This window comes from Myxine glutinosa, chromosome 13 (assembly GCF_964187855.1).
Source record: "Myxine glutinosa chromosome 13, kmMyxGlut1.1, whole genome shotgun sequence".
NCBI classification, from domain to species: domain Eukaryota; kingdom Metazoa; phylum Chordata; class Myxini; order Myxiniformes; family Myxinidae; genus Myxine; species Myxine glutinosa.
Window position 1 is genome coordinate 57,304,150 of NC_136273.1, and position 26,681 is coordinate 57,330,830.

The 26,681-nt window shown below is 47.0% G+C and overlaps 1 long non-coding RNA gene across 1 annotated transcript; it reads left to right on the forward strand.

Moving 5' to 3' along the window:
* Nucleotides 1-19,237: 19,237 nt before the first annotated feature.
* Nucleotides 19,238-22,201, forward strand: LOC144888599 (uncharacterized). The gene is made up of 3 exons (XR_013621156.1): nucleotides 19,238-19,481; nucleotides 19,720-19,838; nucleotides 21,871-22,201. It is a non-coding gene; the product is annotated as an uncharacterized LOC144888599 (long non-coding RNA).
* Nucleotides 22,202-26,681: the final 4,480 nt, after the last annotated feature.

Consider the following 26,681-nt stretch of genomic DNA (forward strand, 5'->3'; position numbering starts at 1 on the left):
GACAAAACAAATCAAGCTCTGGCATTTCCAGTTGCAATGAATGGATGTGAGTTGTGGACAGTGAAGAAGAAAGAAAGGAAGAAGATTGGCAGTTTTGAAATCTGGTGTTGGAGGTGAATGTTAAACATTCCATGGACTGCAAGAAGAACAAACCAATCAGTGCTTGAAGAAATTAGACCACCATGTACATTAGAAAAGCTGATGCTAAAACAAGAAATTGTCTTACTTTGAACAGATCATGCATGCAGAAAACAAAAATCTGGAGAAATCAACCATGAGAGATATTGTTGAGGGAAGAAGAGGAAGAGGCAGACCTTGTATGTGCTGAATGGATGGGGTAAACGCTGCAACTAAATTGTGTGTACGAAAACTTCGGGAAGAAGTGCAGGATCGAATATTTGGAGAAATCTGATATGAATGTCACCAGAAGTCACCGAACATGACTTGACGGAACTAGAAGTAAGAGATGATGATCATGATGTTGAGTATGAAGTTATTGTTATTAATAATAACTAGGGCATGCCCGTACTATATCTATATCTAAAATTATATCCCCCCCCTCTATTTACATGAAATGGTTTGGTCCAAAGCGAACGGCTTGCGAGTACGGTGACAATCCCCCCCCTCTATTTACATGAAATGGTTTGGTCCATTCGCAAAGCCAAAGCGAACGGCAGTTACGAATCGCAGTTACGATGAATCGCAAAGTAGTTTTAATTAGTTTTAAAACATCGTTTAACGCCAACATAGCGGCAACATAGTTTGCCAACGTGAAATAAATGAATACGCTCTCAAATGTGCCGTCCGAGGCAGAGTGTGTTCGCCACGTTCGGCACACGCGATAGCTCGCTGCTCTCTGATTGGTTGAATCGTTTTTTGGACATAGCTCGGTAAGTACTTGTCCGATTAATATGAAACCTTGAAAAGGCACATCCTCGGGTCCCCAGCAATATACCTGGCAAGTTTAAAGTATATCGGACCCGTGGTTGTCGAGAAACAGCGGTCACAGACAAACAAACAAACAAACAAACAAACACACATACAGAGATTACTGGAATTATAGATAGATAACTCTTCCCCAGAAAGTTATGCAAATGGCTGAATAGCATGTTTTAAGCAATATCGACTGAACCTAAACATCATTGATACTTAATGAGAATGAAGATGATTTTTGATCACCTGTGGATTTCTGAGCACTTTATCAAAGATTATATTTGTCTGCTTGTCTTATCTGGACATTGTAGTTGCTATCTGCCTATTCAATCCTTGACTGTCTACCCCATGTCAGTGGTTGTTTTTGTTTTTAAACTGTTTTCACAACTGTTTAGGTTAAGGTCATTAGATAGGCATGAAAAATTGCCACCTTTAAGGGGGCATTATACCATTGAAGGCAAAAAAAACCCATTTTTTAACAAATATACAAATGCATCAATTAAAATGTTTGTTTCCTAGTATTGTATATACTAGGGCGTGCCCGTACTATATATATATATCTAAAATTATATCCCCCCCCTCTATTTACATGAAATGGTTTGGTCCATTCGCAAAGCCAAAGCGAACGGCTTGCGAGTACGGTGACAATCCCACCCCTCTATTTACATGAAATGGTTTGGTCCAAAGCGAACGGCTTGCGAGTACGGTGACAATCCCCCCCCCTCTATTTACATGAAATGGTTTGGTCCAAAGCGAACGGCTTGCGAGTATGGTGACAACCCCCCCCCCCCCCCCTCTATTTACATGAAATGGTTTGGTCCAAAGCGAACGGCTTGCGGAGTTTGGTAAAGAAATCGCCATAGCGTGCACAAACGCGCAGGAAAGCGCAAGAATCGCAAATTAGTTTTAATTAGTTTTAAAACATAGTTTAACGCCAACATAGCGGCAACATAGTTTGCCAACGTGAAATAAATGAATACGCTCTCAAATGTGCCGTCCGAGGCAGAGTCTGTTCGCCACGTTCGGCACACGTGATAACTCGCTGCTCTCTGATTGGTTGAATCGTTTTTTGGACATAGCTCGGTAACTACTTGTCCGATTAATATGAAACCTTGAAAAGGCACATCCTCGGGTCCCCAGCAATATACCTGGCAAGTTTCAAGTATATCGGACCCGTGGTTGTCGAGAAACAGCGGTCACAGACATACATACAGACATACATACAGAGATTACTGGAATTTATAGATAGACTAGGGCATGCCCGTACTATATATATATCTAAAATTATATCCCCCCCCTCTATTTACTTGAAATGGTTTGGTCCAGCGAACGGCTTGCGTGAACGGAAAGCGAACGGCTTGCGAGTACGGTGACAATCCCCCCCCCCCTCTATTTACATGAAATGGTTTGGTCCAAAGCGAACGGCTTGCGGAGTTTGGTAAATAAATCGCCATAGCTCGGTAACTACTTCTCCGATTAATATGAAACCTTGAAAAGGCACATCCTCGGGTCCCCAGCAATATACCTGGCAAGTTTCAAGTATATCGGACCCGTGGTTGTCGAGAAACAGCGGTCACAGACAAACACACACACACACACACACACACACACACAGACACACACACAGAGATTAGTGGAATTATAGATAGATGTACCAAGTTTGAACGTAAATGGACTTGTCATAGAGAAGATATAAGCTCCCCATTACACTGAACACAGTAAAAACAACACTGAATCACAGTAATGCACTTTTTGATAAAATGTCTTGATTGAAAACATGCAAAACTATATATGTACATGTTGCTTGATATATGAACATTACATTGGTATACATTACATAGCATTATATTATGCATGGTTACCATGGTAACCAGATGCATACAAATGATGAATTACCACTTTACAGCTTATATCTTCTCTATGACAAGTCCATTTACGTTCAAACTTGGTACATATATACAATACTAGGAAACAAACATTTTAATTGATGCATTTGTATATTTGTAAAAAAATGGGTTTTTTTTGCCTTCAATGGTATAATGCCCCCTTAAACAATAGGAGGGAAAAAGAGTCAACCACAATGAGTGGACTAGCATCACATGGAGGGCAGATCCATGGTGGACTGCTGGCAGATTATCCGCCACCGGATCATGAGCCACCTGGGTTTTTACCGACAATCCAATAGTGACGTGGAAATTCTCCTGAAACAAACTCGAGTTCCTGGAGCTTAGAATCCAATTCCGTGATACTGGTGCCTTCAACTGGATTTGAACCCACAACCTCCAATGTGCCAGTACCCACAACTGCACGCATGGTATGGGGGATGACATGATTGTGATGTGAGGTTATATTGTAAAAACTACATTGAAAAGATGTTATCCAGGTGAGTGGAAAACTCTCATAAAATTAATGTCAAGCAGGCCAGAAAACCACTGGCTAGGATTAAGCCCATAAAGTAGCCCACTTGGCTGTGACTAAGGATAAGGCAACATCTCGTGCAATGAAGCTCTTACATCACACCTCAGCCGCAAGTGAGTTGGCAGGCCACAGTGGCTTACTTTTTCCACATGCGAAATTTGGATTTATGTTTATTGAAATTATACAATGGACTACAAAATGTAAATGTTTCATGATATTTGTTATATTATATCACCTTTATCTATCAATATTGTTGAAATGAAGATCAAATATCTGTATGTTGAAACATGTTGAAAAAGTCAAAACTTTACATGGGGTGTACTTACTTCTTCACGTGACTGTACATAACGACTTAACCATATACGTTTGCTCTATTTCTATATATATAAAGCAGTAAAGTATGTTTGTTTGTTTGTCCTCTTATAACTCGAGAACTACTCATCGCAGAATAAAACCAAAGGCATATTCGGAATCAGTACGTCTCAGAGCAACTACAGCACACCTTAAAATTAAAATAAAACGTCGCGTTGTAAAATTATGACGTCATCAGCGTATTTCGGAACGTTAATTTTTCAACTTCATATTCGGAATCAGTACGTCCCAGAGAAACTACAGCACACCTTAAATGTTAAAAAAAACCTTCGGGTTTTAAAATTATGACGTCATCAGCGTATTTCGTAACGTTAATTTTTCAACTTTGACGACAATGACTTCCGACTTCCGGGTTCGGAATGCGGGAATCAGTACGTCTCAGAGCAACTACAGCACACCTTAAAATTTAAAAAGCTTTGCGTTTTAAAATTATGACGTCATCAGCGTATTTCGGAACGTTAATTTTTCAACTTCATATTCGGAATCAGTACGTCCCAGAGAAACTACAGCACACCTTAAATGTTTAAAAAACCTTCCGGTTTTAAAATGATGACGTCATCAGCGTATTTCGTAACGTTAATTTTTCGACTTTGACGACAATGACTTCCGACTTCCGGGTTCGGAATGCGGGACCAATGCCATTTGACAGGGAATAAAAAATAAATGCGACATTCAATTGACGACAATGACTTCTGACTTGACTCCCCCCTCCCCCTCCTCTCCTCTTCTCCCCCTACCCACTCCCCCCTTCCCCTACCCTCCCTCCCCCCTCCTCCCCCTCCACCCTCCCCTCCCCCTACCTCTCCCCCTCCCCCTTCCCCCTCTCCCTCCCCCCTCTCCCTCCCCTCCCCCCTCTCCCTCCCCTCCCCCCTCTCCCTCCCTCCCTCCCCCTCTCCCCCTCCACTCCCCCCTCCCTCCCCCCCCTCCACTTCCCCCTCCCTTCCCCCTCCCCCCCTATCCCTCCCCCTCCCCATCCCCCCCTCTTCTCCCCTCTCCTCCTCCCCCTCCCCCCTCCCTCCCTCCCTCCTCTTCTCCCCTCCCCCCTCTTCTCCCCTCCCCCCTCCCCTACCCTCCCCCTCTCCCTCCCCTCCCCCCTCTCCCTCCCCTCCCCCCTCTCCCTCCCCTTCCACTCCACTCCCCCTCCCCCCTCCCATCCCTCCCCCGCCCCATCCCCACCTCTTCTCCCCTCTCCTCCTCCCCCTCCCCCCTCTTCTCCCCTCCCCACCCTCCCCTCCCCTCCCCCCCCCCCCGTTCCCCTCCCCTTCCCCCTCCCCTCCTTCCCCCGCCCGGCAATGCCGGGTACTTCTGCTAGTATAATAATAATAATAATAATAATTTATATATCTATATTATAATAGCCGTAGATGATTCTGTCTGTCTGTCTGTCTGTCTATCTGTTGGGTGTCTGTCCGGGGTGTGGCTTACTCGGTTTGCAGAGTAGCTCCACCCATAGCTCCACCCATTCTGGGAGTGGCTATAAACAAATATCCACCATTTTATTAACTCGCATAGCTTTGAGTCCTGTTTTGTAGGCCCGTGGTGTCTTGCTCTCCCCCAGTTTTATTTCAAATCAAATTCGATAAATCATTTCATTTTTCACAGTCGCTAACATAGTTTTAGACTCGGTTGAAAAAAAACGGGAAGAAAATCCGATGAAAGTTGCCGTTTATAGAACGAAATGAATTCTCAAAGGCCTGTAACTTCAAGGCCATTGAGTCTCTCTCACGCCTTTATCTCCAATCTAACTCACCATATGATTCCATTTTTATCGATGGTTTTACTTTTAGACTCGGTGTCAGCAATAATTGAGAACAATCCACACACGCGGGAAAATGCAGAGATATATTTTTTAAAATCGCGTCATGGTGTATCATACACCGCCCAACATGACACCGCCGGCAATGTGTCGATATATATTAAAAATTCGCTTTTGCTTTTCCGTTATGATATATTACTATTTCGTTTGATGATAGTCGTCACAAAAACGTCAACAATGATGCCGACATATATTTCTTCGTTTTTATTTCATTCAACATATTAGCCGGAAGTAAAATATGTTTCAGGAAATTACCGAGAGATATTTCTTCGTTTTTTTTATTAGTTATGTGCGCATACACTTTAAATAGGTTTATTTGAAATCTTTAATTTTCCACAAACATTCCACACACGCGGGAAAATGCAGAGATATATTTTTTAAAATCGCGTAATGGTGTATCATACACCGCCCAACATGACACCGCCGGCAATGTGTCGATATATATTAAAAATTCGCTTTTGCTTTTCCGTTATGATATATTACTATTTCGTTTGATGATAGTCGTCACAAAAACGTCAACAATGATGCCGACATATATTTCTTCGTTTTTATTTCATTCAACATATTAGCCGGAAGTAAAATATGTTTCAGGAAATTACCGAGAGATATTTCTTCGTTTTTTTTATTAGTTATGTGCGCATACACTTTAAATAGGTTTATTTGAAATCTTTAATTTTCCACAAACATTCCACACACGCGGGAAAATGCAGAGATATATTTTTTAAAATCGCGTCATGGTGTATCATACACCGCCCAACATGACACCGACGGCAATGTGTCGATATCTATTTTAAATTCGATATATCATTTCATTTTTCACAGTCGCTAACATAGTTTTAGACTCGATTGAAAAAAAACGAGAAGAAAATCCGATGAAAGTTGCCGTTTATAGAACGAAATGAATTCTCAAATGCCTGTAACTTCAAGGCCATTGAGTCTCTCTCACGCCTTTATCTCCAATATAACTCACCATCATGGTTTTAGACTCGGTGTCAGCAACGCGGGAAAACGCAGAGATATATTTTTAAAAATACACCATATCACCGCCCAACAGCCAACAAGTATCATACACCGCCCAACATGACACAGACGTCAACATTTCGACATTATCGCTTTTTCTTTAAACCGAGCCGAACCGAATAAACCGAGTGAATTCACCGTTTACCTTTGATGACAGTCGTCACAAAACGACATATATTTCTTCGTTTTTATTTCATTCAACATTTTTAGCCGGAAGTAAAATTACCGAGAAATTACCGAGTTCAGGAAATTACCGAGACATATTTCTTCGTTTTTTTATTTATTAGTTATTTGCGCATACACTTTAAATAGGTCTATTTGAAATATTAAATTTTCACAATGTAATTTACTTGCCATTTGTCATTTGATAATTATGAGACACTTCCTATTGAGGATCGTGACAATTCATGCGGTGCGTGGAAACTTCCATTTCCAAAATGGATGAAGAACGCAGCCCTGAACAGGATGCAGCAAGAAAACGAATGAGAAGGGCGAACGAGTCCGTCGTCGAACGTCAATGCAGACTTGAACAGGATGCAGCCAGAAAACGAATGAGACGGGAGAACGAGTCCATCGACGAACGTCAATGCAAACTTGCGGGGTCACCCGTGGGAATCCCTCGGGCATGGATGTGTGTGACATTTCGACATATTGAGTTAGATGCTGCACATTCATTTTTACAAAATGGTTACTGGCAAGTCATCAGATCCAGAAATGGTGTAAAAACCACCGTTTAGAGGCCATTTTTCCCCGCAAAGCGGGGGTTTGCCTTTTCGGGGACCGTGGTAGTTGTTGTTTTTTTGTCCCCTTTTTGAAGCAATGTTTTACGGCCGGATGCCCTTCCTGACGCCAACCCTTTTTGCCGCCTTCAACGACAAACAGGGAATTACCAGTGAACTGGTACTCAATTAGCCGACCTCGGAAGGATGACAGGCTGAGTCAACCCCCCTGGCATTAATTCGGCGATCGACCGAGATTCGAACCCAGGATCCTAAGCCGGCACCCTAGCCGCTAGCCCAACACCAGAAATGGTGTCATGAACACAATTTATTTACGCACAAGCACAAAAGCAAGACGGGCCGATTTCCGATTCCGACGGGCCGATTTCCGATTCCGACGGGCCGATTTGGAGCAAGAAAAAGAACGAGACGGGAGAAAAAGGAGAGAAACGAGACGGGGAAAGCCGATTGGAGAGGCGAGTGAGGCGCGATTGGAGAGGAGTGTGAGGCGCGATTGGAGAGGAGTGTGAGGCATGATTGGAGAGGAGTGTGAGGCGCGATTGGAGAGGAGTGTGAGGCACGATTGGAGAGGAGTGATTGGAGGGGAGTGTGAGGCACGATTGGAGAGGAGTGTGAGGCACGATTGGAGAGGAGTGTGAGGCGCGATTGGAGAGGAGTGTGAGGCGCGATTGGAGAGGAGTGTGAGGCGCGATTGGAGAGGCGTGTGAAGGATTGGAGAGGAGAGGAGTGTGAGGGATTGGAGAGGTGAGGGATTGGAAAGGAGAGGGATGTGAGGGTTTGGAGAGGAGAGGAGTGCTGGGTGGAGAGAGGAGAGTGTCAGGTGGAGACAGGAGAGTGTCAGGTGGAGGCAGGAGAGTGTCAGGTGGAGAGGAGTGAGGGGTCACATATTATGTGAAATAAATAAATTGTGTTCATCACACCATTTCTGGATCTGATGACTTGCCAGTAACCATTTTGTAAAAATGAATGTGCAGCATATAACTCAATATGTCGAAATGTCACACACATCCATGCCCGTGGGATTCCCACGGGTGACCCCGCTAGTCTATATTATAATAGCCGTAGATGATTCTGTCTGTCTGTCTGTCTGTCTATCTGTTGGGTGTCTGTCCGGGGTGTGGCTTACTCGGTTTGCAGAGTAGCTCCACCCATAGCTCCACCCATTCTGGGAGTGGCTATAAACAAATATCCACCATTTTATTAACTCGCATAGCTTTGAGTCCTGTTTTGTAGGCCCGTGGTGTCTTGCTCTCCCCCAGTTTTATTTCAAATCAAATTCGATAAATCATTTCATTTTTCACAGTCGCTAACATAGTTTTAGACTCGGTTGAAAAAAAACGGGAAGAAAATCCGATGAAAGTTGCCGTTTATAGAACGAAATGAATTCTCAAAGGCCTGTAACTTCAAGGCCATTGAGTCTCTCTCACGCCTTTATCTCCAATCTAACTCACCATATGATTCCATTTTTATCGATGGTTTTACTTTTAGACTCGGTGTCAGCAATAATTGAGAACAATCCACACACGCGGGAAAATGCAGAGATATATTTTTTAAAATCGCGTCATGGTGTATCATACACCGCCCAACATGACACCGCCGGCAATGTGTCGATATATATTAAAAATTCGCTTTTGCTTTTCCGTTATGATATATTACTATTTCGTTTGATGATAGTCGTCACAAAAACGTCAACAATGATGCCGACATATATTTCTTCGTTTTTATTTCATTCAACATATTAGCCGGAAGTAAAATATGTTTCAGGAAATTACCGAGAGATATTTCTTCGTTTTTTTTATTAGTTATGTGCGCATACACTTTAAATAGGTTTATTTGAAATCTTTAATTTTCCACAAACATTCCACACACGCGGGAAAATGCAGAGATATATTTTTTAAAATCGCGTAATGGTGTATCATACACCGCCCAACATGACACCGCCGGCAATGTGTCGATATATATTAAAAATTCGCTTTTGCTTTTCCGTTATGATATATTACTATTTCGTTTGATGATAGTCGTCACAAAAACGTCAACAATGATGCCGACATATATTTCTTCGTTTTTATTTCATTCAACATATTAGCCGGAAGTAAAATATGTTTCAGGAAATTACCGAGAGATATTTCTTCGTTTTTTTTATTAGTTATGTGCGCATACACTTTAAATAGGTTTATTTGAAATCTTTAATTTTCCACAAACATTCCACACACGCGGGAAAATGCAGAGATATATTTTTTAAAATCGCGTCATGGTGTATCATACACCGCCCAACATGACACCGACGGCAATGTGTCGATATCTATTTTAAATTCGATATATCATTTCATTTTTCACAGTCGCTAACATAGTTTTAGACTCGATTGAAAAAAAACGAGAAGAAAATCCGATGAAAGTTGCCGTTTATAGAACGAAATGAATTCTCAAATGCCTGTAACTTCAAGGCCATTGAGTCTCTCTCACGCCTTTATCTCCAATATAACTCACCATCATGGTTTTAGACTCGGTGTCAGCAACGCGGGAAAACGCAGAGATATATTTTTAAAAATACACCATATCACCGCCCAACAGCCAACAAGTATCATACACCGCCCAACATGACACAGACGTCAACATTTCGACATTATCGCTTTTTCTTTAAACCGAGCCGAACCGAATAAACCGAGTGAATTCACCGTTTACCTTTGATGACAGTCGTCACAAAACGACATATATTTCTTCGTTTTTATTTCATTCAACATTTTTAGCCGGAAGTAAAATTACCGAGAAATTACCGAGTTCAGGAAATTACCGAGACATATTTCTTCGTTTTTTTATTTATTAGTTATTTGCGCATACACTTTAAATAGGTCTATTTGAAATATTAAATTTTCACAATGTAATTTACTTGCCATTTGTCATTTGATAATTATGAGACACTTCCTATTGAGGATCGTGACAATTCATGCGGTGCGTGGAAACTTCCATTTCCAAAATGGATGAAGAACGCAGCCCTGAACAGGATGCAGCAAGAAAACGAATGAGAAGGGCGAACGAGTCCGTCGTCGAACGTCAATGCAGACTTGAACAGGATGCAGCCAGAAAACGAATGAGACGGGAGAACGAGTCCATCGACGAACGTCAATGCAAACTTGCGGGGTCACCCGTGGGAATCCCTCGGGCATGGATGTGTGTGACATTTCGACATATTGAGTTAGATGCTGCACATTCATTTTTACAAAATGGTTACTGGCAAGTCATCAGATCCAGAAATGGTGTAAAAACCACCGTTTAGAGGCCATTTTTCCCCGCAAAGCGGGGGTTTGCCTTTTCGGGGACCGTGGTAGTTGTTGTTTTTTTGTCCCCTTTTTGAAGCAATGTTTTACGGCCGGATGCCCTTCCTGACGCCAACCCTTTTTGCCGCCTTCAACGACAAACAGGGAATTACCAGTGAACTGGTACTCAATTAGCCGACCTCGGAAGGATGACAGGCTGAGTCAACCCCCCTGGCATTAATTCGGCGATCGACCGAGATTCGAACCCAGGATCCTAAGCCGGCACCCTAGCCGCTAGCCCAACACCAGAAATGGTGTCATGAACACAATTTATTTACGCACAAGCACAAAAGCAAGACGGGCCGATTTCCGATTCCGACGGGCCGATTTCCGATTCCGACGGGCCGATTTGGAGCAAGAAAAAGAACGAGACGGGAGAAAAAGGAGAGAAACGAGACGGGGAAAGCCGATTGGAGAGGCGAGTGAGGCGCGATTGGAGAGGAGTGTGAGGCGCGATTGGAGAGGAGTGTGAGGCATGATTGGAGAGGAGTGTGAGGCGCGATTGGAGAGGAGTGTGAGGCACGATTGGAGAGGAGTGATTGGAGGGGAGTGTGAGGCACGATTGGAGAGGAGTGTGAGGCACGATTGGAGAGGAGTGTGAGGCGCGATTGGAGAGGAGTGTGAGGCGCGATTGGAGAGGAGTGTGAGGCGCGATTGGAGAGGCGTGTGAAGGATTGGAGAGGAGAGGAGTGTGAGGGATTGGAGAGGTGAGGGATTGGAAAGGAGAGGGATGTGAGGGTTTGGAGAGGAGAGGAGTGCTGGGTGGAGAGAGGAGAGTGTCAGGTGGAGACAGGAGAGTGTCAGGTGGAGGCAGGAGAGTGTCAGGTGGAGAGGAGTGAGGGGTCACATATTATGTGAAATAAATAAATTGTGTTCATCACACCATTTCTGGATCTGATGACTTGCCAGTAACCATTTTGTAAAAATGAATGTGCAGCATATAACTCAATATGTCGAAATGTCACACACATCCATGCCCGTGGGATTCCCACGGGTGACCCCGCTAGTATATATATATATTACAAAACAGGTGTGTCCACTGTTACCACCTGACCCTCGTGTGAAGGGCTCGGGGTACTGCCTATTGCGCCGGAGATCCTAATCGATGTGCTCGGGAGACCAATACGTTCCCCGTGGGCGGGTCATGCCATATAAGCAAACAGAAGTGACTGAGCGAAGCTACCATCCAAATGCTGACGCAATTTTACACCCCCCCCCCCCCCCACCCACCCAAATCTTCAACAACAGTATGCCAATTCAGAAATGCAATGCAAATTCAAAACAGGGAAATAAATGCAAATACTTTACTGAAAACCAAGAAAAAAAACATTAGGGTACAACACCAAGGAAAAGATAAATCAAAAGGAAGAGACATCCCGCTGATATGCAGTGGCAAAGATCAAGTAATTAAAGGGCAGACAGGCGCCAAGACAAAACAGACAAGACCATTAAACGACCCACCCGGTATCCCTAGCTAATCCCAAAGGGGAGGGAGAGGGGAGCAAAATAACAAAGAAATATTCGCCAGGATATAACGGAAATAAAAGGTAAAATAAAAACGGGAGGGGAGGAGGTGAATTCAGGCCTGTTTCAGATGGCATCCTGGCTGCCTCGCCCCAACCACGTGTCCCGATGGTGGCGCCTCCCCTCCACTCTTCTCTTTCTCAGTGGGTGTCCCCAAACTCCACGAACGACTTGCCCAGGGCAGTTTCTGCAAGACCATGAAGCCGCACTTTGCCTCCGGCTGCCTCAGACGAAAGCTCAGGCCGAGTTTCTCGTCAAAACTTGGACCGTACGTGCATCATTCGTTTTCGCCTTTTTCCACCCACTCCACGCGCTCGTCTTCCTCCTCCCTCTCCTCTTCTTTCTTTCTTTCCAAAGGTTTTTTCTCTATTCAATTATGTAGAGCTCCGGTGGGAGGGAGAAGGTCGATAAAGAAGATCTTTGTTTTTCTTTTAACAAAAGAATAAAAATAATGTCGAAAGGGAAGGAAAAAGAAAAGAGCAAATCTGGTTTCACAGCCGGCCTGGAATTTCACATAAGGTACACCCCAACTATCACAGCTTCTCGTCATTGCAAGCCCAGCCTCATGAGTGTACCATCATTAAACAATCCACCCCACGAGTGTAACACCACCCATCCATCCCAAAACTACTCCCTCAGTGTTTTGGGGCTAGCACCGCCAAATCTTCAGTGCAACATTTTGGGTCCTAGTGTAGCGGCATAGCAAACCTGTTGTGCATTTTGTGATACAAGCACCAAATTTGGCACAAATGTACATTAATATGTTGCGAACATTTTCAGATATTGGGCCACTTGAAATTCCGTAATTTTTTTTCTTCAAATTTTTTCAAATTTCGTAATTTCAAATTTTTCGGGTGACACCGTCACAATTTCGGTCTTCGAGGCCGGCCGATATAGTGGGGCGGCTTAGCCCAAATATTCAAAAGAATTGTGCATTTTGTGATACAAGCACCAAATTTGGCACAAATGTACATTAATATGTTGCGAACATTGTGTGGTCAGCAATGAAGACGAGAGTCTGAATTACATGTATGCAAAAGACCTTGTGAACCAGTGAAGCAAATACACGGGTAAGCATGAATTAAATCTAGGGCATGATATAATTTCCATGATGTTTACCTCCACACTCAATGGTGGAAGGAGGTAATGTTTTGATCCCAGCTTGTCTGTATGTCTGTTTGTCTGTTAGTCCACAAAATTCCAGACAAAGCTTGTAGTAGTGGTAGTTGTAGTGGTAGTGGTGATAACAGAAATTGTTATATAGAACTGAACTTATATTATTATTATATGCAGAAAATAACTTCATTTCTATATGCCCTGCAGTGGACAGGTTAATTGGTTTATGCACTGAAGGGGTCACCCTGGTGTGCACTGCTGTGTTCTGCCTCACTGAGTTGTTCAGGTATGATGTACTCAGCACAAGCTTCCGGTCGGCCCGGAGGTGGGGGTGCGGGGCCTGTCACGGAACGTCAAAACAAACGGCCTGCCGGGGCCGCCCAAAAGTCGGGCGTGAGGGGCGCGTCCACTAATGGAACGCCTCTCGCTTCCCAGATCGAGGGCCACGTGGTCAGGAGAACCTCGTCCCTTCCGGTCACACTTTGCCTATCGGCCGGCCTCGAAGACCGAAATTGTGACGGTGTCACCCGAAAAATTTGAAATTACGAAATTTGAAAAAAATTGAAAAAAAAAATTACGGAATTTCAAGTGGCCCAATATCTGAAAATGTTCGCAACATATTAATGTACATTTGTGCCAAATTTGGTGCTTGTATCACAAAATGCACAATTCTTTTGAATATTTGGGCTAAGCCGCCCCACTATCCCAGAAGGTGTCCTAAGGTAGGTGGGAGGTTTCATAAATTCCTCAATACAATTATGATTTGAGTTTTGAACCGTACGAAGCTGCTCCTGATCCGGAAGTAAACGCCCGATCACGGACCATCGCTGGTTTGATAATATGTCAATACAATCGTGATTTTGAGTTTCCACCCAAACAACATCGCTTTTATCCATCCTAATGTGGGTGGGAAGTTTCCTAAATTTCTCAATACAATTATGATTTTGATTTTCCGATCTGTACGAAGTGTCGTCTATATTTCTCGCCTGCATATTTGTCTGTATTGGTTATCACGTTTGAACGGTCAATATTTGTTTACCTCACGAGTGTTTGTAACATTGTATTTTGTTATATTAATGATATTGAAGGAGCCGGGGCTCCCACGTCGATCGGAAGAATGGACGCGACAAAAAGCTAGAATTCATCTGAGTTGCTTTAATGAAATCAAACACTCAGGCACTCTGAAAAACCGTTTATCAGTCAGCAATATATATCTATTCCGCCAGGGGGTTTGCCCAGGCCCGGCGCCAGGGGGCGTGGCCCAGCGTCCTGGCTGCGGCCTGGCAAGTTGAGCGCGGGCCTGGGCGTCCTGGACGAGCCCGGCATGGTGATCGCTCCGCGTCCTTGATAGGTGCAAGGCGATTGTGAAAACTCAGCGGCAGCCGCTACACACGTCCCCCCAGAATCGACTTGCACCGGCAGGGTCAATTTGAGGGGGGTCCTGATGACCCGGCCGAAGCGACCCCTGGCAGGTCGTGGGAGGGGGTCCGGTGAGGTGGTGGGCGGTCGAGTGGGGGGCACCGTGGACGGGGGACGGCCTCGCCGCGGCGGAAGGGCCACCCGTGGTGGGTGGTCGACGTCCACGTGCGCCGGCTTGAGGCGGTCCACAGCAATCCGGTCCGACCTGCCGCCGATGTCGATGACGAACGACTTGTCGTCCCGTCGCAGCACCCGGAAGGGCCCGTCATACGGCGGCTGGAGTGGCCACCGATGTGCGTCGTGACGCACAAAAACATACTCCGCTGTGCGGAGTGCTGGGGGGACGTAGGACTGGGGGTCACCGTGGTGGGATGTTGGCACGGGGGCAAACCGTCGGGCGGCCTCCTGGAGGTCCGAGCGCTGGTGAGCTGCGGACCAGGGACTGGTAGCGTCGGGCACAAATTCGCCCGGGACGCGTAGCACCTGGCCATAGACAAGCTCGGCGGTGGATGCCTGGAGGTCCTCCTTGGGGGCCGTGCGAAGGCCCAAAAGGACCCACGGCAGCCGGTCGGCCCACCCGACGTCTTGAAGGCCGGCCATGAGCGCGGCCTTCATGGAGCGGTGGAATCGCTCGCACAACCCGTTTGCTTGGGGGTGGTAGGCCGTAGTACGGTGGAGCTTGATCCCCAGGTTGCGGGCGACCGCGCCCCACAGCTCGGAGGTGAACTGTGGACCGCGGTCTGACGAGATGTCCGCCGGTGCGCCGAAGCGGGCGACCCAGGTGGCGATGAAAGCCTGCGCCACGTCGGCGGTGGTGGTGGAGACGAGGGGAACGGCCTCCGGCCACCTGGTGGTCCTGTCCACCATGGTGAGCAGGTGTGTGAACCCCCGTGACGGGGGGAGGGGGCCCACCAGATCCACGTTGACGTGGTCGAAACGTCGTTCGGGCACGGTGAAAGGTGCCAGCGGGGCCTGGGTGTGTCGGTGGACCTTGGCCCGTTGGCAGGCCGTGCAGGCGCTGGTCCAATCGCGGACGTCCCGACGAAGGCCGTGCCAGACGAAACGCGCCGACACCAGCTTCTGGGAAGCTTTCCGGCCCGGGTGGGAAAGGCCGTGGAGGGAGGCGAAGATGCGGCGTTGCCAGGCGACGGGCACGATGGGGCGAGGCTGGCCTTGGGAGACGTCGCAGAGCAGGACAGTGTCCGCGCAGGGGATGTCGGCCAGGCGGAGGCCCGTGTCCGCCGCCCGGAGGGCTTGCACCGTGGTGTCGGTGGTTTGGTCCGCCGCCATAAGCGCAAAATCCATGCCCAGGTGGACCGCGTTCGCGCTGGCCCGGGAAAGACAGTCGGCCACGGCGTTGTTTTTGCCGGCGACGTGCCGGATGTCCGTGGTAAACTCCGACACGGCGGAGAGGTGGCGCTGTTGGCGGGCCGACCATGGCTCCGTGACCTTGGCCATGGCGTAAACCAACGGCTTGTGGTCGACGAACGCCGTGAAAGGTCGGCCCTCCAGGAGGTGGCGGAAATGGCGGACGGCCAGGTGTAGACCGAGGAGCTCCCGGTCAAACGTGCTGTATTTGAGCTCGTTCGGCCGGAGCTGCCGGCTGAAAAAAGCGAGTGGCTGCCAAACCCCGTTCACCCATTGCTCATGTACGGCGCCCACCGCGTAGTCGGAGGCATCCGTGGTGAGGGCGATGGGAGCGTTGAGCACCGGGTGAGCGAGCAGTGTTGCGTCGGCGAGGGCCCGCTTTGAGCCTTGGAAGGCCGCATCCATTGCTGCGGACCAGGCGATGTCGTGCTTGGCCGGCATGCCCCGGAGGGCTTCGTAGAGGGGCCGCATGAGCTGAGCAGCGCGGGGCACGAAGCGGTGATAAAAATTCACCATTCCCAGGAATTCCTGCAGGGCCTTTATGGTGCGGGGACGCGGGAACGTGGTGATGGCCTCGACCTTGGTTGGCAGCGGCACGGCCCCGTTCTTGGTGATGTGATGGCCCAAAAAATCAACGGCCGTCGTGCCGAAGTGGCATTTGGCCGGGTTGACGATGAGGCCGTGCTCGCTGAGGCGCTCGAACAGCGTCCGGAGGTGGAGGAGGTGCTCGGCCCGGGACGTGCTGGCGACGAGGATGTCGTCCAGGTAAACGAAAAGGAACGGCAGGTCACGCAGCACGCCGTCCATCAAGCGCTGGAACGCCTGAGCCGCGTTCTTGAGACCAAACGGCATCCGCAAGAATTCGAATAAGCCGAACGGCGTGATGACTGCCGTTTTAGGGACGTCGGCCGCCCTGACAGGTACCTGGTGATATCCCCGTATGAGGTCAATTTTCGAAAAAATGACCCGTCCCGCCAGACGGGCGGAGAAGTCTTGGATATGCGGGATCGGGTACCTGTCGGGGGTGGTAGCGTCATTGAGACGGCGGTAGTCGCCACACGGGCGCCATCCACCCCCCGGCTTTGGCACGATGTGCAGTGGCGAGGCCCACGCGCTGTCGGAGCGCCGCACGATGCCGAGGTGCTCCAACGCGTCGAATTCGGCCTTCGCTACGGCGAGCTTGGCTGGGTCGAGGCGGCGGGCCCTGGCGTAGACCGGCGGGCCCGTGGTTGGTATGTGGTGCTCGATCCCATGCCGTACTGCGACGGCCGAAAACGTCGGCCGCGTGAGGGCCGGGAACTCCGTGAGCAGGCGAGCAAACTCGTTCGCCGCCGGGACGGCGCATGCCAGCTCGGTCGGCGCGGAGCTGCTCAATGTGCATACCAGGGAGCTGAAGGTTTCAGCGTTGATTAAACGACGCCGTTGGACGTCCACCAGCAGTCCGTGTGCGCAGAGGAAGTCGGCGCCTAGCAGAGCCACGGGCACGTTGGCGGTTACAAACGTCCAAGCAAAGCGTTGGCCGCCGAAGCAGAGGGTGACGTTGCGCGGGCCGAAGGTGCGGATAGTCGATCCGTTGGCCGCAACTAAGGAGGGGCCGCAAACCGCGGATTGCCTGTCCTGGTCAGAGGCGGGTATGACGCTCAGTTGGGCGCCGGTGTCGCACAGGAAGCGCCGTCCGGACGCTTTATCCGTGATGAACAGTAAGTTGCCCGTGTGGCCGGCGCTCATGGCTGGTAATGAACGCCGGCCCGGCCGTTTCCCGGCCTGCCGAAGGTGCACGGGGGTCGGCATGTCCGGGCCTTCTGTCCGAACCTGGCATGATAGTAACACCACGCTTGGTCAGGTGGAGGCCTCGGTCGTCGTGCCGGAGGTGGTCGGCTCGGTAGAGCGGCCGCCAATGGCGTCGGCAGTTCGGCCGTCGACCGTGCCGGGTGCTCGGGCGCCCTGGGTGTTGCGTCGGACGGCGGTGGGTCCCATGTCGCCGCTACGATGCGCTGTCCTGCGGCGGAGATCTTGTCGGCTTCTCTGGCAAGGGCCCGGGGATCTGTGATCGTCGTGCTTGCCAGGGCGAGGCGTACCGGGTTAGGCAGCTGACGGAAGAACAGCTCCCGGAACAGGAATGCCGGAGAGTGCTCGCCGAGCAGTGAAAGCATGTAGTCCATGCGCTCGGAAGGGCGCGTGTCGCCGAGCTCAGGCAGATCGAGCAGGCGCCGTGCGCGTTCCGCCGATGGGAGGGCGAAAGCAGCGAGGAGCAGCTTCTTAATCGCGCCGTATTTGTCAGCGGCTGGCGGGCTTTCGAGGAGGCTCAGGGCGCGGGCCGCGGTAACCGACCCGAGCGCAGCTACCACATGGTGGAAGCGGGTGTCGTCGGCCGTGATGCCTCGCAGGGCGAACAGGGACTCCGCCTGTGCGAACCAAACCGCCGCGTGAGCCTCCCAGAAGGTAGGCAGTTTAAGGGCGACTGCCGTGTCCATGTCGATAGGTCACCAATGAAGGAGCCGGGGCTCCCACGTCGATCGGAAGAATGGACGCGACAAAAAGCTAGAATTCATCTGAGTTGCTTTAATGAAATCAAACACTCAGGCACTCTGAAAAACCGTTTATCAGTCAGCAATATATATCTATTCCGCCAGGGGGTTTGCCCAGGCCCGGCGCCAGGGGGCGTGGCCCAGCGTCCTGGCTGCGGCCTGGCAAGTTGAGCGCGGGCCTGGGCGTCCTGGACGAGCCCGGCATGGTGATCGCTCCGCGTCCTTGATAGGTGCAAGGCGATTGTGAAAACTCAGCGGCAGCCGCTACAATATAGTATTAATTTTGAATGGAATGATGCTGTTTGGAATGAAAATATAGAGAGATTGAGTTTAAAGCACATTGAGGAAATGACGTGAAGGTTTCCACGTACCCGTAAAATTTGCGGATTCAGCATTTGTAGTTTCACAATTGACCGCATGTATAAACAACGAACCGACTGTCCATGCCTGTCGTTCGACTGAAGGTGTCACAGAAATGTGGAATTTATTTGTGCAAACTTTTTTTCTCAGACTTCGGCCTCCCTACTGTGCGTTGCTCAGGTACCTCGCTAGTGGGGGTAATAAAGAACATGGGGTGGGGGTTGACACTAGATGGCAGTACACTGCCTCCTTGAAGCTCAAGAGGAAAGAGTGGCTAAAACGGCCTCCGGAATGTGGTTTCGTGGACGAGAGAAGCGGGAACAAAAACGTTGGGGTGTACAGTCAGCCTGGACTTAGGAAGCTAAACTCGGAGAAAGTTACTGGAAGAACGCCTGCATCCTGGAATGGATATGAAGGGTCAGATACCTGAGAGAGCAGAGGGAGAAATATTGGAGAATAGATTGAATAAAACAGAGAGAACACCGACCTGCCTGTGACGTGAAAGCAATGGGCCTTGCGCTTCGGCCTCATCGCGGGAGATTCTCAACTTCTGGTGACGATGGTTATCTTATATTATTTGATGTATTTGTTGGGAATATAAAATAAAAGTCATGTATTTATAAGGAAGACCAAAGTTGTTTTTGAATCAACACTCCTATGATTGTGGCAGGAATGAAATACGAAGAGGTGGTAAAATAGACTCACCTTTGTTACAAGATTCATTTTGGATCGGCTGGAAGTTGCTTTGGTATACTCAGGCTCTCCTGTTCCTTTGGCAACCATCACACCAGCCCTAGAAAGTTTGTTGCTGCCACCATGTTTTGGCCTACCGGGGCCGGAGTGAGACGGAGCGGGTTTGAAGGTTGTTTGCTTGCTCACCCGTGAGATGTTATTCACCAAATGCTGAAAGGTAAGATGTGTTTTGGTGAACATTGGTGATTATTATATCATTGCTCATTATAAAATAAAAAGGAGTAAAAAAAGTATGAAAGGTGGGCGAATTAAAGTTGGGGGGGCGGGGGGGGCGGCGGAAGATATTATCATGTCGACCACCTTTCTTCGTCTGTACCATAAATGTCATATCATGCTGTACACTGCTGGGTTTAATGATCAGTGCATTTTATTCTGTAGCTATGGCAAGGTATAACTAAGTCTGTGCCCCTCGTAGTTCAAATATATAAGTACTGTACAAGTAAAAATCCCATTAAATATGACACACATGGAACTGTTTATTCGAAGGTACAGCCTCGTAAGCGTGACAAAGTCTGAAGCCCCGACCTCATGTCAGGTGTGCTTACAGTGCATTCAGAAAGTATTCAGACCCCTTCACTTTTTTCACATTTTGTTATGTTGCAGCCTTATGCTGAAATCGTTTAAATTCATTTTTTCCCTCATCAATCTACACTCAATACCCCATAATGACAAAGACAAAACAGGCTTTTGGAACGTTTTGCAAATTTATTAAAAAGAAAAAACTGGAATATCACATTGACATAAGTATTCATACCCTTTGCTATGACACTTGAAATTTAGCTCAGGTGCCTCCCATTTCTCTTGATAATCTTTGAGATGTTTCCACACCTTGATTGGAGTCCACCTGTAGTAAATTCAATTGATTGGACATAATTTGGAAAGGCACAAACCTGTCTATATAAGGTCTCACAGCTAACAATGCACATCAGAGCAAAAACCAAGCCATGAGGTCGAAGGAACTGCCTGCAGAGCTCAGAGACAGGATTGTGTCGAGGCACAGATCTGGGGAAGCCTACAAAAAAATTTCTGCTGCATTGAAGGTTCCCAAGAGCACAGTGGCCTCCATAATTCTTAAATGGAAGAAGTTTGTAACAATCAGGACTCTTCCTAGAGCTGGCCGCCCGGCCAAACTGAGCAATCGGGAGAGAAGGACCTTGGTAAGAGAGGTGACCAAGAATCCGATGGTGACTCTGGCTGAGCTCCAGAGATCCTGTGTGGAGATGGGAGAAACTTCCAGAAGGACAACCATCACTGCAACACTCCACCGATCTGGGATTTATGACAGAGTGGCCAGACTCTCCTCAGTGAAAGACACATGAAAGCCCACTTGGAGTTTGCAAAAAAGCACCTAAAGGACTCTCAGACTGTGAGAAACAAGACACATGAAAGCTCACAGAATCTTGCTGCCCAAAACTCTGGTGGAGGACATACAAAAATGCATCACCCATTTCTTCTGGTCCGGAAAGCATTGGCTGAGACCAGAGATTCTAAACTTACCAACAGCAGAGGGTGGCCAAGGGCTGGTCAATGTCAAGTGCCACATCATGGCTTTCCACCTACGAACAACATGGCGCTTCTTCTTTGAACCATGTTTGGCCTGGAGACAGCTTACCAGCTGCATCTTACATCAAGCGGGGAAGTTGGACCTCGCACAGGAGCTGTTCCTAATGGACTCGACCAAGATAGACCTATCGATGCTACCTGCGTTTCACCAAAGCCTACTGAATGCGTGGCAAGCCTTTACCTGTCTCCGTGACCCCTCGACTTATGTTCGATCCATGTTCTTCAACGAACCATTATTTCACAACTCTGTATTTAGTGAGTGGGTGAATGAAAGCACCTTCATTCAAAAGTTTATAAATGCCTCAGTAACAAAAGTGTGTCACTTGAGAAACGCCACCAATGACAGGTGGATCAGTGCTACCGCTCTGGCTTCGACGGTTGGCATTAGATCGTTGACAGCTTTTTGAAAATGGTGCTTTGCATCTGCTGTGCCTCAAATGGTTGGGCAAGCAACCCTCCCATACCCACCTCTGAATCTTCTCCACCCTTCCCCAATCTTTGTTTATCTGGTTCTCTCAGTTTGGAACCGATTCGTTTTGGCTGCTCTCTATCCTTTTCTGGGAGCAATCGAAAGACCCTGTTTGTGCAATGCTTAAAAATCATTTTTCCTTCGTTGTCCTCCCCAGTACCCTGTAGATGGCCTGCAGTCCTGCCGAATACCCCTCCCCTTTACCCTATTTGGGGGTGGTACTATAAACAGCCTGTGCCAAAACGTGTTGGGGATCTTCAATGGAGAATTGCGCATTGGATCCTACCCACAAATTCCCTAATTCACCGCTTCTCGCAAGCGATAAGTGAGCAATGTCCATTCTGTGGACAAACTGAAACCTTGCCCCATGCGTATGTACGCTGTGACCGGTTAACTCCTTTATTTGTTTTCCTAAAAATGTTACTTGCACGGCTTTGTTTTGTTTTTGATTTTCCTGCCTTTATTTTTGGCCCTAGTGGGCGGTTCAATTCACCAACAACAATTTTAATTCATTTCTTTCTTGCGCAAGCCAAGTTGGCGATATATAAGAAAAGGAAATCAAAGATACGGAATGATTTGTATCGTACAAATGTTTTCGAAATGTTTAAAGCTCTCTGTGTGTCAAGAGTTAAGCTGGAATTTTGTTGTTGTCTGAGGTACAACTCTTTGAGAAGCAGTGGTGTGTGAGAGATGCTTTTTGCAAAATAGCTGAGGGTCAATTAGTATTCACTATGTTAAACCTGGTGTTGGCTTAGCGGTTAGGGTTCTGGCTTGGGATCCGAGGATCCTGAGTTCGGAATCCCAGTCGATCGCTGAATTAACGCCAGGGGGGTTGACTCAGCCTGGCCTGTCATCCTTCCGAGGTCGGCAAATTGAGTACCAGCTTGCTGGGATGAATGATCCCGGTGTGTACCCCGGTTTGGAATAGGTACACTGTATCCCTGTGCATCGTAAGAGCGTGACCAAGGGTTGGCGTCAGGAAGGGCATCCGGCCATAAAAACATTTTCCTCAAACAGGGAACCATGATTGTCATGGGGCCCGCAAGGCTAACTCCAGCGGGGAAAATGGCCTTAAAACGATCATTCATTCATTCATATTCATGTGGTTGATTTCCTTAATACTTGCTTGTTTATTTGCTTATATTTTGTTTATTTATCCTGTAAAGGTTTGTGCAACTGTTGTGATTGTTTTCGTTGAATCATCATTTATTGTTTTTTTATACTTTTGTAATAAAAGGACATAAAAGTCTCTCTGTAACGAGGATCCTCTCTCTATCTGTGACAAGGACCCTCTCTCTTTATGTGACGAGGAAATTCTCTCTCTGGGACGAGGACACTCAGATAATGGACCTCTCTGTGACAATGGACCTCTCTGTGATAATGGGCATGTCTGTGACAATTGGCCTCTCCATGACAATGGGCCTCTCCATGACAATGAGCCTCTCCATGACAATGGGCCTCTCTATGACAATGGGCCTCTCTGTGATAATGGACCTTTCTGTGATAATGGACCTTTCTGTGATAATGGACCTTTTTGTGATAATGGACCTTTCTGTCTGAACCAGAATGTGGATATACTGTCTCCCTTTTGTCTCGGTGTTTGTGATGTATCAGTGCGTCACAATCTAAATTAATTCTGAAGATCTTTCTGTGGTGTTCTGTCAGAAGGCAGACTCAGTGCAACACAGCAGTCACACAGCGAGGATTACAGTGGGTGGTTTACCATTGCATTTCCAGTGGCAGTCAGGGCAGGAATTTGTAATTTGGTCAGCATGTTGGTGATATCTTGCCTACTCTTTGTGAAAGACACTGTGGCATATTTAACGTTCACCAAGTAATGCCAGTCGACAACACTAGGCTTAACATCCATCTGGCTCGAGATATTCCTCTACCCCCCCCCCCCAGCCCCCCCCCCCCCCCCAGACATAACAGTATTCATGAAGTCAACCACTCGACATATTGGAGAATACACCACAAGAGCCGATGTCATGTTTGACCAATACTTACAAGTGGACTCGATAAAATCAACCATGAGATCCAAAAAGGGTAGGGAAGAAGAAACCCTGATGAAACCCTGATAGATCGAGTTTTCAGATAATGAGTTTCTCTCCTTGAAAATGCCCAAGAAGAGCAAACACAGCTGTTATAGTTTGGAGAAATTGAGGTTCATCTTCATTATTGCAGTTTGTCCATTTGTTTTTTCCTTGCAAATCAACTGAGGCACAAAAATAACATTTCAAACTTCAGACGAACATGCGCGCAACTCAAGCAGAAATCCCTGCGGTCGAACGGACTTTCCACCCAGTTGGAATGTCTGCACCTGACTGAGACATTTTGCCCCACAATGTGTGTCTTTCCATTGCCTTGACTGGGGCCTTCCGAGAACCGTGTGCAAAACTTCTGAAAAACAGTTGTGAAGGTAACTGGGGCCAAGTGTTTGTGAACTTGTTTCAAAGTCTCAAATCTGGAGACTCCAGGATGGGGTTGAAATTGAGAACTCTTTTCAATGCATTGTAACGACGGTCAAATCTGAGCCATAGAAGATGCACATTTAGCCATGAACCCTCACCGGTTTCCATTTGCGTTGGCATCTAACAGATAATCCATCAAGGAAGCTGTGGGAAGTTTGCCTGGTGACATCCCCAACCTGATCCCTTGCATACAATATGGGAATCCCCGGTTGAAATCCCATGTACCACATGTGTGCTGCGATTGTCTGCTATTATATTTGGCATTCCTGTAAAAGTACATTGACATTTACTAATGTCTTTGGCCTGCATTTGGTTTATGTACAAGCTCCTCCATTTATCCTTCGATCAACGTTAATAAAATGGACACAATTCTTCAGAAAGGAACCTTCTACCGCTGATATTTCATCAAAACTAATCAAGCCACACATGACCTTATGAAGCTATGATGTGAAATCATGAGCTTCCCCAGTTATCAAAAACGAGTTTGAAGAATCAACTTCAACATCGGGATAGAATCAACAGCATCACTTTCTTCCAACCTACCTCCTAGACGACGTATGGCAAACTGTTTGCAAATGTCCTCCTACAGATTTTGTACTGTTTCTGAGATGACATGCAACATCACATGACTGATAAAAAAAAATTACATCTCCAGTTCAGAGGAATGTTCATTCCAATGGGAGCAGACATATTCGCCACTAAAAAATTAGCTTAATTAATGGTTGTGGAAATCAATGATCATCCATTTTGATGATGGAGAACCTACAAAGTCACCTGCGTTGGAGGGGGAGAATGCGTAGACGGGAGGCACGGTGGGTCGAACGACGTGCAGTGACGGTAAGAAGCAGTAGGATCACTTCGAACAAACATAAGCTGCTGGATGGAGCCCTGCAAGAGATTGAAGCAAATAATATGCACATAATTATAACGCCCATCAAATACCCTGACAGCATTCAATCAGTTCACTGTTTCATTGCAACACTTTTCTAAGTTGGAAACAAACTAAGTTGCAATTGCTTTTAGATAAAAACTTGTTAAAATAACATTTATTTGTTAAAGCACTCCTTGTAACTACACAGGCTGCAATGATAATTCGTGTGTGTGTGTGTGTGTGTGTGTGTACACACACACATCCACACATCCACTTTAAACGGGCAAACTGACTCGGTTAAAGTCTGTGAAAAGCAAAGAACAGCTCACTACCTAAAGTAGTGTCAGCTGCTCTACTGCTAACGACAGCACCAGTCAGCATGCATAGGCCTTGGAGGCCTTTTTGGCATTATCACCAGTGCACCTCCTGGGGAAAGGAATCAATCCATGGACACATTTCGGGCTCTCTGGCGGTCATCAGCAGAGTGGATTCCCCCAAAAATTGAGCTGTCGTGTCATCATATCCCATGAGGGAGTAAGAGTTGCTAAAGGTATTATATAGGGTGTCCATAAAGTCCTTGTGCAACTTTGAAATTCTATAACTTTTGATGTACACATGATATAAACAAACTTTAAACGGCATATGAAACTATAATTCATAGAGTTTCATTAATTTTCACGTTGTTATTAATGTTTTTGTTATTGCTGTTCTTCAATACACAATTCTCTTGGGGAGTTGACACTTTCTGATGAAGCAACTTCTACATTGATCAGTGGTAAAGTCAACCACCACAATTACCACATTTGGAGGACAAAGAAAACCTCAGGAAGTCTGGCAACATGAAAGAGACTCACCAAAAAATAAATTTCTGGTGTTCTCTCAGTGAGTCATGCCTCATTGGTCCTTTCTTTTTTTTGGAAGAAGCAACAGTCAATTGTGAACATTACTTTGCAATGTTTGAAAATGTATTTGTTCCCAAACTATGATTATTAAATCCTCCACACATCACCTTGTACCAGCAAAACCAGGCTGTCTGCACTATGCTTCCAATGTGTGATGGTTCTTGAAAGATGTCAACCCAGACAAGTTGATCGTTCGACGTGGACCAATCGCTTGACCACGTCATTCATCTGACCTGCCCCCATTGGACTACATTTTATGAATCCCAAAAATATTAAAAACTGTCACCACAAGCTTATGGCAACTGATTCAGTCAAGGATGTATAAAGATCAGGAAGACACCACAGCAAGATCACCAGAAAACATTGACCAGGTAAGAGACATGTTCACAAGGAGCCCAAATAAGTCAATCATTCAAGTGGTAACGGAGAGTGGAACTAGAACGGCACTCGGAAGACCGCATATCTCCGCCAGGCTGAACAGTTTATGTTTTGTATCCCACTGATAGGCCGGAATTGGATTCGGACCTGAACCAAAATCGAATCAGCTTTTCTTGTCACCTATCCAACTCACCCCCCAAGTTTAGTCATAACTCGTCCATAACATTTGAGATATCATGCTATATATCGGTTTTAGCCCTATCACTCAATCGTGAAGAATGACCTCAAAATTAAATAACGATCGTATCCGAATTCATATTCAGATCATCACCAAAATCGAATCGAA